Source organism: Cebidichthys violaceus, unplaced genomic scaffold (genome assembly GCF_023349555.1).
Source record: "Cebidichthys violaceus isolate CVI_PGR_0920_01 unplaced genomic scaffold, fCebVio1.0.p SCAF_1, whole genome shotgun sequence".
NCBI lineage: Eukaryota > Metazoa > Chordata > Actinopteri > Perciformes > Stichaeidae > Cebidichthys > Cebidichthys violaceus.
The window spans coordinates 20,951,130-20,961,927 of NW_027176262.1; the positions used below are offsets into that span (position 1 = coordinate 20,951,130).

General features: G+C 40.4%; 1 protein-coding gene across 2 annotated transcripts in view; it reads right to left on the reverse strand.

Moving 5' to 3' along the window:
- Positions 1 to 10,336, reverse strand: part of LOC137875376 (rho guanine nucleotide exchange factor TIAM1-like) — a 44,729-nt gene extending 34,393 nt beyond the window's left edge. For both annotated transcript variants that reach the window (XM_068714573.1, XM_068714565.1), the window contains exon 1: positions 10,195 to 10,336. The gene's annotated coding sequence lies outside the window, so the exon portion shown is untranslated. The remainder of the gene's footprint in view (positions 1 to 10,194) is intronic.
- Between the last annotated feature and the right edge of the window lie 462 nt (positions 10,337 to 10,798).

Genomic DNA, 10,798 nt, shown 5'->3' on the forward strand with positions numbered 1-10,798 from the left:
AATGTTCCTTCCGCCTCAAAGGCAGCAAGGGCTAAAAGGTTGCAGTCTTAATGTGCATAATTTGGATCATTCAGTGACAGCCCCAAATGGACCTGTGAATGAGAAAAGGGCTGGACTTGCTGTTGTCATAGCACCACTGATGTCGTGTGGCTATCACGTCAGCAGTGACAGCGGTGCCGGATTCATTTTGAGATGATGGAACCGGCAGAGGGAACAGGGGAGAGAGGAAGGGGAGGATGTCGGATTGAGGGCACAGCGACGTCTGTTCAGCTGCAGCCCGCATCATGTGCTCCAGAAGCAGCTTCGCATGCACACCGAAAGTACAACATGCTCCGAGCTAGTCAAGGGTGTGAACACCATGACAACCATGCAGAGGAGAGACAGAGAGAGCACCGAGCTTAGTCCGGCTGAAAGGAGTCCACAGATTGGAGGGTTGAATTGCCGTGTCTAGACTTTGCGATGACTATGACTAAAATAACAAAAGCGCTCAGCACCGTGGTCAGGCTGACTTCCTCTCAGTGCATTTGAATGTCCTGCCGAGGTTGTGACCCCGATATTAAAACGTAACCACTGGGGTTTCTTAGTAAAGACAGGAATGTCTGGTCTGCAGAAGCAACCAGACACAATAACCTGTGTTCTTATCAACTCGCTGAGTTTGATTTCACGCAGGTAATCTTCCAGGATAACAGAATTTTCTTTTACGGTTCTGTGCCAAATTTGCTTCAAATTCAACACACAGTGCCGATTTCTCTATTTCAATTAGTGGACAATCTGTTGGGACGAGATCCGACGACAACAAAAGACTTGGAAACACACAATACAGTCTGAAGACATGATGTTGAGAGATTGTTATTTGTACTCACAATCTACTTAAAAGTGTCCAAAAATATATTGATGTAGTTCCTGGATGGTGCGTTTTGATAGTGGTAACCTACAACCAAATATGAACCTGAAGTGATCGCTGATTGGTGTAAGTTAAATAAATAAAAGTTGATGTTACATGAGATGAGATCATCTTGTCCTCGCTACTGGATCAGACAGCAGCGCAATAAATGCGTTTATCAGTGAAATGTGGGCTAATGCTGAATCCACGTCTGCTCTCACCACAGGAATTCCAGAAATGTAGATTGCTTGCACGGAGCTCAGCTAAACAAAATACTCTGCTGCTTTCTCATCACAGACACAAGGCTATTAAACGAAGTGCTACCTACACTCAATTTAGGAGCGGATTGAATTGGACATTCAATTCATTGACAGGCCACTCAATACTGCCGGAGCAATTTGGCAGGTGAGATTAGGTTTACAGATTCACAGTAACATTTAAGACTGCCGATGCTGTCCAGGTGTCACAATCGACTGCAATCACTGCCAATCACCTTCAGCCATGGTGAACGGAAAAAAAGAAAAAAAGAACTGTTGAAGGTGGAGGAATGACAGCAATACATATCCAAGGATATGCAAGTTCACTAAGTGTGACTCCTCACAACATTCCAATAATCTGGTTTAAATATTTTTGCTCTAAGTAATAATATTGTTTGCATTTTACTTAGAATAATAGTAACACAAGACTTGATTTGCTCAAGCTAGTCAGGAGGCCTCTTAGCAATTATTCTACAGTAATTCCATAGTTGTTCCAATGCGATTAAAGTCTAGCTTCACTTATTCCCCCCTGTATTTTGCATGTGCCCTAGCTCCGGTCAGTAAAACAGCTGATGCTCCCACCATGCTTCACATCAGGGACAGTGTTAGACAGGTGATGAGCTGTGCTTCATCTTCAACAGAAACAGCCTCATTCAAAAAGTTGTGAGCGTCACTGGATGCCTAAATACTGATAAGAGAATGAGGAAAAAAAACATTTGGCTCCAGCGGTAAATAAAATTAAAACTTGCCATATTAGGCTATTGCATGAAAATCAGTCACATACATTCTTCTTCTTCTTCTTTCAGATGCGAGGCCTTTACCATCAGAAATCAGAAGGGCTTAACACTTTCTCGAGGCTGTGGACCCTGAATATCTTACACCTAACAGGAGGAATCACAGCGCGGCTCCTCAGAACAGCGTTAAATAAAGGTCAGTTAATAAGTGACTACACACTGGTTCATTGTAGCAATTCTGAATGGACCCAAAGACGACATCCTTCAACACTATGCGATGTTAAAACACATTGCATAATGTATTCATTTAAAAAGGACATCCTGAGGGATCCAACCAACGACACTAGCGATTGAAACAAATACATACACAATGCTAATTTCAATGTAGGCGGTCATCGCAGAGTAAAGTTAGCAGGCAACAGTAGCATGATAATGCCTGACATTCAATAAATTGCACCACAATATGAAAATGCTATGAAACACCAGCCTATCAGCAACAGCAAGAACGTTGAAAGCCAAAATGCTTTCTTGTCTCTCATGATTTAACTCCTAATTAACACACAGGGGCCCACCATTATTCAACAGCATCTCTCTGCTCATTCAAACTTTATTTCCAGAACTGTAAACTATGAATACAAAACTGTGCATACATCGTATTGAAGCTGATTTTACCATTAAACAAGATGTCGGCTGTATACAGCATTTGGATCAGCATGAGGCAGTTTTTTGTTGTTTTTTTAAATCTACAACAACACTGAAAAGATCATCCATCACCATAATTGTTCAAGTGTTTATTTTTTTTGAAGGTCTCCTCAATCACAACAACAAGCGTCCCCCTAGTGTCCCTGTGAGGAAACACATGATCCATTATACTGAAAAAGAACACTATGTGCGACTGATATCTAAAGAGAAGAATGCAACTGTTACGCAAGACATGAAAGCAGTAACCCCAGCCCGGGTAGAGATCATTAGCAGAGGATCCAGTGGTCTCCAGCAGTGAGTTGCCTCTCAAGAGTCGACATCAAAGACACCGGTACAGAGAGGGAAATAATTTAGAATGCAGGGGAAAAGCTGCAATTGACTGGTCGAGCTGAACCTATACATGATAGGTAGCTCTTCAACACTAGCTAGTAAAAGATGCTTGTTACAGTTACAGTGGCCAACACTTGATAAGCTGCTGGGTTAGGGTCAACTACAGTATATACTATGCTATAGTTACAGAAAGCACACTGACCATATAGTAGGCTGTGAAGAATTTGTGCATGAAAGCCCAGTAAGCGCAGGGCCTTAACAAGATTTCACAAGCACAATTTCTGAGCGCCTATGGAAACAGCTCTAAATGTACTTCGTTTGTTCGACCAATATCTCAAAACCCCCCAAATATTAAATTTATGATATTAAAAAAGAGAACGCACCAAATTCTCACATTTTCCTGCATTAATTAGTTCAAATGATTAGGCAATTATCAAATTCTTCATTTTCTATCAGTTGACTATTTGATTAACTTAACATGTAGTTAGGATTTAAATGAAAAGTTTTTCTTTATGTAACAGACATCTTACAAATATCCATTTTTGCATCAAATTAGGGTAGTTTTAACCTCGACTAGACATCTTTTGACCGCATATCACCAAATAAATACTTACTGAGAGAGGTTCAGATGCACACCCAGGATAACAAATTATCGCAGCACCACGCTTCACAACATATCCCGAGCCAGAGTCCACCTCAAGGAAACAAAAGGGCACCGAGAAGTTCTCGTTTATGATTGATGCCGTGGTAAAGTTAGCCTAATTTCGACCTCCCAAAAGTGACTCAAAGCCTCAGCAGTTTAGCGCACGTGAAGCTGATGATCATCACCATGTGCATTTCTGACAGCCAGTCATATGTTTCTGCTCACAGCTCAGAGAAGGGAGGAGGAGCTTTGATCAGGCCTTTTAATGCTCATCTATCATGTCTTTCCAAACCCCATGACCATTGTGCCATTGTGGAGACGAATGAACTTGGTGCTACTGAACACCATCCACTGGGTGGAATATACAGACACTGGCCTCTCACTTTGGAATAGAAGCCCTCTGTAATATTTTCAGACATCCTTTTTCCGAGGCTAACGCAACCTCAAAGGAAGCTTTGAAGCTTGAGTCAATACTCAACAGTGCAGGCGAGTCGACTTCATTTGTGGGGAGCACTTGTTTGTGTGTTTTTTTTTAAAAAAAAAAAAAAAAAAAAGGGCTTATTAGGGCTTATTCGTTTGGACGTAAATGACAATATTCGTTTACATTTGTTATTATTCATGAGAAAGCTCATGTCTTCCTTATGCTTGGAAGTCAAGCTGAGAATCGTACACATGCTTCTGTAGCAGTTATCTGCTACAAGCTATAACTTAAAATGTGAAAGAGCCTTGAGTTTGGACCTTGTTTTGCAAGGTCGGTGGAATAGAACCCGACAATTTCTCACATTATACGATGTGCATTGTCACTCTAAAGGTTGTTTTCAGGGAAAGCGTCCGGGATCAAATCTTGGCAAGCCTTTTCCAGATCATGCTGACTGTCAGCACATCATGAATTCATCATATGTGTCCTCACTTTGTCAGATGCTGGAATATGTGGCAACTTCCAGTCTTCTGCATCCGTAATAAATGAGACGAATTGCATATTTTAATGCATATGAAATACTGAAGTAGGGTTAAAAAAGTGTGTGAATCACCTGCTTAAGCAGCACATGGGCCACAATAAAGCAATACTACAGTCTCTCAGATGTGTACAATGTGGCTCATTGTGGAGAACAATGGGATTCCTCCTTTCAACTGTTAAAAGATGGTGGAAGACAGGCCGATACAGAAGCACATCAATAGTACTCTCTAATGGAGACAGATGTCCTGTCAGGAGGAACAAGGGAAGACAGAGCTTTTGTCTGAAACTTAGTACAATGTGGATGTAAACAGAACAGGAGAGGAAAGCAAGGTTGTCCTTCATCCATCAACTTGGGCTGAAAGGCAACAAAGACTGCTCGGTTTAGAAAAAACCTCAACAAACTCGTAATGCAATTATCTGATAAACATGTAAAAACAAGAAAAGACTCGTCTGTCCTGTAAAAGACAACCTTTGGATATTTTAGGGCTACAATTAATGATTTTTTTTTTTTTTTCATTTTTAATTGACTTTTTCTTTCAATTATTGGAATTAATGTTTCATCAAAAAATGCAGAGCATAATTTCCAACAGCCTTATGTGATATCTTCAAATTGTTTGCATTTTCTGACCAACAGTCCAAAACCCCAAAAGTTATTGAATTTTCAATAACATAAAACTAAAGTGGAGCAAATCCTCATATTTGAGAAGATGGAAACAGCAACTTGTCAACACCTTTGATCAACTCATCCGATCATCAACTAATTGTTGCTGCACTGAAATAGTTTGGTGTACATTGAATGTGAAAGCTGAAGCATGGGATTTATTTCACTGAACAGAGCTTCTATTCAGCGTCAGTCATTATGAAATATTCAGAAAGACTCTCTCATCACCGAAGGCCAGAGGTCATTCAAATATTTTAAAAACGTTGTCAGCAGTGTGCATTCATATGAACTGCATTAGCGTATTCGCACTATGACCTCTTCTATGAAATATGACATACTATGGGCCTTTTTTATGACATTTTTACAACATACAAACATTTTTAGGACATATTATGACATACTTAGGACCTGCTATGACTTTTTCTGACATTTCTTTCTGACACACTATGACTTTTTTCTGACATAGTTTTACTACATACTGTACTATGACTTTTTATGACTTAATTATGATACACATTTTTTATGACTTTTCTTTGTGGCAGAATTATTGTTCACTAATTTCCTGTTGCTCAACGAATATCAACTAATTGTTAGTGCCTAAGTTATTTTAGGTTCATATTCTGTATTAATAAAAGACCTGAAGCATTTTTAAGGCAAAATATACCATGACGTTTTTGTAAAAACTGTATGATATAGTACGCACCGACTTTTTCGGCTTCTTTTCTGACATACTCAACTATTCTGTAACTTTACTACGCCAGGACATTTTTTCATGTCATACTATGGGATGCAATACTTTGTCTTTTTCAGACATACTTTATTATAACATTTTAAATGGTAATGTATACTATGACAATGACATATTATACTGTGTCTCTTGTAATGACATACTGTACTATGACTCTTTTAATGAGTGTGATATTTTGTTGAGATACTATACAATGACTTTAAAATAAATAAATGTCATGCTATAAAATAAGACATTTTGGTCACATATCTTTCATGATTCTATGACTTTTGGGTGACATTTTTAAGGCATATTTATGACACACTATACCATGACTCTTTTAATGAAATATTACACTGTCTTTTTGTAACGTTTTCTATATTCTATACCATGACTTTTTGGTGACTATACTATATTTGTAAGACGTACGTTTGGCCTCCTATGACTTATTATATGTATACCATCCTATGACATACTATACTCTGACTTTTTCTACATTCTTTCTGACATACTATTCTATGACTTTTTTTCCATGACAAATTATATCTTCATGTCATACAATGACTTTTTAAGGACATACGAAACGATGTCTCTTTTAATTACATTCTATACGAGGACTTTTTATGACAAACTAATCTTTAACATTTTTAATGAGATTGTTATGACATACTAAACTATGACTTAATTAATCCTTATCATATGACTAATTTGAATTTCTACCTTAGCAGAGAATTAATTATGCTCCCCCTCTGTGTGTGTTGTAATCCGAGCTCCTCCGTTCTTTATTGACATGCCTGGGCCAGCTGTTGCCATGTTGAGAGCCGTTGAGAGGCAATAGAATTGCTCAGAATCTCGTATACATCACTTTAAAGATGGTATTTTCCTAACACATCTGGAGATATGTCTGCAAGGCACTGAGGCTTTATCTTAGCTAAGTGTGCTCACTGTGATGCCTACAATCAGTCACTTACAAGTCATACACAAGTTTCCTGTGTATGTATAATTTGTCCGTTATCACACTAGGCTCAGTATATTGTTCACTTGGCATTAAGCACAACACTAGACTGTCTTCAGTATTTACTTTGCATCACTTTGAAAAGACATGAAGAGTTATGTGCAAGTGGGACGGAAATGAATAATTCACAAAGAGCACTTATCAGGGTTAAATTATGCGCATTTCAAGAAATCATCTGTGTTTGGTAGTACATGGCTATACACGCATGAAGAACAAAGTGCTGGATTGTACAAAAAGCCAACTAATTACCATATGAATGTGTAGACATTCTTTCATGTGTGGCTACGCTAGTCGCTACACTGCCTCACGTTGGACTAACTTTTGAGATCTTTGCGATGGCGAGTTAAGGAGTGTGGACACAAGCCAGAGGGGGACTAAAACTAGTTTCAACTTGACCACACAAGACCGGGTGAGGTCTCTGTGCAGGCATGTCACACAGGTGAGCTCAGGTTACCACCCTGAGGACACAACAGCATACACTGACGCCATTCTGCTGGATGCTCCACAGTATGGTTGTTTTCTTCCCGTGGTTCTCCAACACAGAGCAAAGTACTCAAGCTGCCGATTGGGTCACTAATAGGTTCTGTAACCACTGCAGAGAACACGTTCCAGCGGTCAATCATTGCCTCTGCCTTAACGTGGGACTTGGATAGCTTTTAGGTCATCCACAGAAACAACTAGTGCCCAATACAATGGACCAAACAAATGAACCCGCCCTAACTCTAAAGCATCTTTTAAGTTCCAAACACTGACTGTGAAATGTTTTTACATTAATACATAATTTGACAAAACAATGACTGGATAGATGAATGGAGGAAAGGTGAATTAGCAGACATTCAAACTGAAAACAAAAAGCAGTTCATTAAAAACAAAAGGCCAGCGTTGCTATTGGGACTTGTTATTTCAGTTAATAAATCCATAAGCTTGAAAACTCATCAAATGCCAAAACACAACTTAGCGGTTCTGGAAAATTATCACAGCAAAACTATTTTTTTGACGGCTTAAGAGTAGAATTAAGCCATTTGTGCTACAAGGTTCTCTACCAGAAGTGACCCTCTACCACTGCTGAGTCAACACAGTGGTTTCAATAAAATGAATGAGGGAGCTGCCATTTTTTATTCAGTGCTTTTAGTCTGAACATGGCAATTTGCTTTTGACAAGATTTGAAATCTTGTCATCATTGGAATCCATTGTGACCAACGTAATCTAACACTGAAACATTAATCACATTAACATACAAATTACTTTTCCTATTCATTTCTAATATTCACTCAAAGCCACTTTATCAGGGTCAACACTGTCATTTCACAACGAACGAATTGTAATTTCATAAATGTGCTGTTTATTATCAAGTTATGAAATCATGACTTTTCAAATTTAACCTTTATCTATCCAGAGAGTCCCTCACAATTCAAATCTCTTTTTCGAGGGAGACCTGGTCAAAACAGCACACCACTTACAGTTTAAGTAGAAATAAAAGCACAACAGACAGGAAATACAATCATCAAACTCACGAGGAAGTGACTAAATCCAGCAGTTACATTTCTTGTATATGTAGTGGAAAAGAGTACTGTAATACTCCTATTTTCTTACATTGCTCACTTGTCTTGCTTTCTTGCCTTCTGTTTAGGATGCAATCTCTGGACCCATTGACTACTGGTCTGATAGCAGATAAGCTTCTGGGCACAATAGGCTATGTTTCTGGGGTTCCGGCGTTGCCAGTGGATATCCAGACCAAGACTTCTTTTTCTGCGTGCTGCTCGTTGTTTACAGACCAATTAGCAACCCGGTGGGTTCAGATCATCGACAGACAGTGAAAGAATAGGCTGAAGGGTTTAAGAGATGTCTATGGGTGTCAGAACCATCAACTGACATGCATTCAAACCACTGCGCTCTAAAGTTATATTTTAAAGGCCACAGGTAAGTTGATTGATACTCAAAAGATAGATTAGGATGATGCCACAGCTGCCTTTTTAAAACAGAGAATTGCTCTGTATTTTTTCCTGTGGGTCAAATTGTTACTTTAACATCCATCACTGAAAATCTTCTGCTGTTGGTAATTGGTTCTTGGCATAGCAGTTAAGATACTAGCGTTTCTCTGGTGTCCAACTCCCCTTGAACGATGCATTTACCGATGCCTGTTTGTGGGGCAGTCGGGTCATACTAGACTCACCATAAACACAAGCTGCTGACTGAGAAAAAAAAAACTGCACCTTGTGCTCCCAGTGGTGAGATTTTTTTTTTTTTATCGAAAAAACCCCCCTGATATTTCTCTTGGCAGCACAAATTGCAGGAAAAAAAAAAAACAGTGACAGCAAACACTAGACATATACTCAAAATGTGTATACTGTTTACACGTTAGTACAACAGCTGTTGCAGCGCATTGCTGTTCAGTTTTAAAACACTAAAAAGAACCATTTCATTAAGACGTTATGTCTCGTGAGTGAAATCTGTTGCGGCACTACAAACTAGCATCAGCTCAGTCACCTCTGCAACTGCACCTGTTATGATGATCGCAGCCACCACAGAGACGCAGACTATGGCAGTGACGCTGCAACTAACTTGACACCATAAGGTCACTGTAGTGTAGCAACTGCACGAATGAGCTATCGCCTTTCAGTTGAGTCACCTGCACATGATCCGTTTGCCAAAGGCAATGTGTAAATTGACAGCAGCAACAGCCTGTATGCTGCAACAACGAGGCGATGCAACGAGTCAGATTAAATGACTCTGCTTCATGCAACAATTCACCGCACCGAAGCGATACGTGGCTTATCCTCTCGCTTAACAGTATCAATGACCACAACACACCTCGAAGGCATCACGGCGGACAGGTTGTCGTGCCCGTTTTACTGCACGTCTAGTCAAACCAGCATCCTATTGCTGAAGGAAATCCGTTATTTGTCAGTAGAGCTGCTGTGCAGGATGCGCATTCATGAACTGGGATAGAAATGTGTGAACATGCACTGCTGTAGCCTATGTCCACCGTCATGCAGGCTACGTGGATGTTTTTAACCCCAAATCACTGACGTCTGAATGAGTCGAGTCAAGATGCGCAACACCCCGTGTAAGCAAACGCAGCTTGTGTCGGCCTTTTCCACTGGACCGCTCCGGCCGCCCCAGTGCGGCAGTATCTGTCACCCCTGATAAACTTGTATGATTGAGTGACGCGGCGATGCGTGAAAAAAAACGGCGCTAGGACCACGCGGAAATATGATCGGACATCGAGCCTATTATTCTCGTCATGATTAGAAAGCGTGCATCCCGGTCTCCTTCTCACATACCTGTCACAAGCACCGTCGGGATCCGACTGCTTCTGTTCCGACATTGAAATCTTCATGTCTCACACGCCGGTGTTGCCCATCCGCATCTCCCGTATCCTGCCGCCCGTCCAAGGTCTGCCTGTCCACAGACCATGCGTGTTGTTTCCACACCGCTGAGAGGGGCGGAGCCCGCGGTCCTTGGAGACGGCGTGCAAGTGGATCGCGAGAACGCCACTTATTTATTGTCAGAGCCAATCAGCTGCGGTTCACCTCGAATCGGCATTCAATGACGGTGTGAAATACACTGGAGCTGAAGAGTGTTTAGTTTTGGAATAACGGGAACAAACACAGCGGAATAATCTCTTTCTTGAACCTGAACGCATCATTTAAATGGTCTTTTGAGCAGTCTGTCTGGGCATCCCACCTCTTGCAACACACAGTTGCTTTTTCATCAATGTGAGCAAATACATGCAACAAGAAATGTGATGGAGACTGAAGGCTGCACTGACATCAGCTTAAACTGTGAAAATCAAAGGGATAATGGTTTAGCCAGCTATACAAACAACATCATCATCAAGATAAATAACTGTGGTTTAGAATGAGACGAAAGGTAGGTAGGTAAACT